Source organism: Rhinopithecus bieti, unplaced genomic scaffold, assembly GCF_001698545.2.
Source record: "Rhinopithecus bieti isolate Rb0 unplaced genomic scaffold, ASM169854v2 repeat_31912, whole genome shotgun sequence".
Lineage (NCBI taxonomy): Eukaryota > Metazoa > Chordata > Mammalia > Primates > Cercopithecidae > Rhinopithecus > Rhinopithecus bieti.
In genome coordinates, this window is record NW_016839708.1 from 1 (window position 1) to 3,049 (window position 3,049).

The 3,049-nt window shown below is 60.3% G+C and overlaps 1 pseudogene; it reads right to left on the bottom strand.

The window, feature by feature from the left end:
- Window positions 1-454: 454 nt before the first annotated feature.
- LOC108524922 (uncharacterized) lies at window positions 455-2,886 on the bottom strand (annotated as a pseudogene).
- Window positions 2,887-3,049: the final 163 nt, after the last annotated feature.

Below are 3,049 nucleotides of genomic sequence, written 5' to 3' on the forward strand. Positions count from 1 at the left end.
ATCTGAAACCTGACAAGTCCTGTTTCCCCCGAGCTATAAAAAGCAAGCGCACGCATTGTTCCGGGCCCTCTTGTATGTTGTGGAACGGAGGGACCAAGTTCGAACTTGCATTAAAGATCCTTGCCGCTTGGCTTTGACTCTGGACTCTGGTGGTCTTCTTCAGGGAACAAACGGTCTGGGCATAACAGCTGTAAGGCAGCTGGGCGGGTACTGCCTGGGCTCCTTCCATTCCAAGTTCTTCTTCTACCAAGGGGAGTCACAGGCAGGTGCCACCTTGCTGCTGGGGTGTCTCTTGACCTGCCTCTTCTCTGTTATAAGCCAGGGCAGGGTGTCGGGGTCCCAGTGGGCTCGCTGGGTGGGGTCCGTCTTTTTGTTCCAAGGCTGTCCACAGAAGATGGAGAAGTGACAGAGTCCCAGAAGCTGTGTTCAAAATGGCAGCACAGGAAACACGGACTCCCAACATGCGGGTCTGTGTGGAGCTGTGGCATAGCATTCCCGGACAAGTGTTAGTGTAATACAAAGCCTGACTTCACCGGGGGACAGGCTGCCCTCATCTTGAGTTTCTGGGCCCCTCAAAGAGTGGCTTGCTGCCCTGGGTTCTGGGGAAGCCCCTTGTGCTGCTGGGCCTCAGCCTCAGCCTTGGGGACAGTCCTATCCGGCCAGGCTGGGGGAGGACAGGGCTTTTGTTCCAGGGGACTGATGGCATGAGCTCCTGGAGCTGAGCTGGTGGGGTGGGGAGGGCCAGTCTGTCCCCCTCACAGAGGGGCCCAGTGCCAGGGGTCACCCTCGAGGACCCGCGCTCCATCTTGGCGGAAAAAAAGAAACATCTTCACTGAGCCCGTTGGGTCCCTTCAGGGTGGGCCCCACAGACCTGGGCCTCTGGAGTCCTCGGGGTCCCTGTGTGACCCCCTGGCCTGACACTGAGGATGCCCTTGCAGGCTGCTGATCCCAGGGCAAGGGCTGTGTGCAGGCTGGGGTGGGGGAGCTTTCAGAGAACCTCAGGTCACTCCCAGAATGGCCCCCTGGGTTCAGGCTGGCTCAGGGCTTCCTGCCTCACACCCTCACCTCAGGGCTGTTCGGCAGCCCTGACTCAGAACTCAGGTGGAAGAAACCTTCACTGTCACCCAGCACCTTGCATGGGGGCCTGTCTCCACAGTAGGTAAGAAGTGAATGACCACAGCTTCCCCTCTGCCCTCCAGTCCATCCACCCCATGCCAGGGCTAGACCAATCCCACGCCCGGCTGAACTCTTGGTTGTGTCTCTGGGTCAGGGCTTCCCCCATCCCCTCTGCCCAAATCCTCTCTGGGTCAGGGACACTGATTCTCTTGTCTCCCTGGCTTGTTGTCCTGACACCCTTGGAGGGGCACTCAGGAGTGAGGGGCCCTTGCTGCTCTCTGAGGTTGCTTTGAGGTGGGGGTGGGGGCTTCCACAGCTGGGTCTGACTGCCCCAGTGCCCTTCAGGGCCCTTTGAGGGGCTGAGGGGGACAATGTGGAAAGTCGGGGAGGGATTGGGGGATTCTGCCCACAGCCCCTGCCTGTCCACACAGTATGTCCAGCACACACACACATATGCTCAGCGCCTGCCCTGAGGACCAGCAGACCCATTTGACTTTCTTAGAGTAGAGGAGGAAGAAGAGGTGCAGGAGGAAAGCCAGGTAGGAAGGCTGGTGGGGTCAGGGCACTCCCCACCATTGACTGCCCCAGAGGGTGACTCCGGAGGGGACCCGGTGCTGGGGCTCACCTGGGGGTGGCAGGTCCCAGTGTTTCCTTGTGAGTTCCTTCATGGAGGTTTGAAGGTTCCTGAGGACCATGTTGTCCTCCAGGGCCCAGCTCTGAGACAGTCGCTCCTGAAACTCCCAGATGGTGCTCCAGGAAAGCTTCATGAGGTACCCTAGGGACAGGGCAGGCATCAGGTCAGGAGGATTCCCTGTGGGGTATCTGTGCCTGCACCCCATTTCCACCAGTCCCACCTCCCACTGGGTGGTGCCTGGTCCTTCTTGGCCACCCCAGGGTCCAGCTGTGCACAGGAGGCCACAGCTGGGGAAGGCCGGGCAGGGAAGTGCTTACCACACTCCTAACTTTCATCTGGGTCATGTGGGGGTGGACTCAGTGTCATCATGCCTTGCCCAGCCCACCAGGCCAGACCCCCCTATCAGGGCAGAGCAGAGAGTCATGGGGACAGTGTGAGGACGCTTCCCTCAGGCTAGCTGGGATCTGTCCTGTGTGTTCCCCTAAGCACCCTCAGGCACACGGGACTTACTCCTGTGTATTTTGAATGATGCATGCGCCATGGCCGTCAGTACCCGCTTGCCCTCCAAGATAAACACATCCCACAGTCTCAGCGTGAGCCCAAAGGATTTCTGTGGGGACAGCAGGTGTGGGAGGACCTGGCCTTTCCAAGCTGGAGCTGGTGGCCTGAGCAGGGCCCACTGGGGTTTCAGTCCCCTGGAGTGCTGGGGACCCCTCTCCAAAGGATGAGATCCCCCATAAAACTGAGTCAGACAAGGTTCTGTAGCTCCTCATGGGGGGCTCATCTCAGCAGCACTGTGGCTTCTGGAAGGAGGGACTTCCTGAGGATTTGGGGCTTCCTGGGGCCTCCCAAGTTGGGTCCTGCCCCAGTCTGTCCACGAGGCTGGGCCTGAGCCCTGGCCTCTGCTGTGGGATGCCCCTCTTGGGCAGGGCCTGGCTTGTGAGCCCTGCAGGAACCTGCCTGTGCCTTCTGCGAGCTGGGGGTGAACCAGCTCCTGGAGGAGCTGGACCCCTGGGCTGAGGGAGCCGGGCACTGCATCCCTGGGCTGGGGTCTCCCTGTGCCTCCTTACCCTACCAATGAAACACCAGAGGAGCCTCATCAACGTGGAACCCTCAGTGCACAGCCCTTCCTTGCCCTGAAGGGAGGAGCAGAGGTGCTCAGGGCCCCATGGGCTGCCCTGAAGTCCTCCCACTTTCAGTCCCCTCTGCAGACTCCTCCGAGGAGCAGAACCCAGGGCAGTGGCCAGGGATCCCCCAACCCCTGCCCCATACCCAGAAGCCCGATGGACACACTTCCTT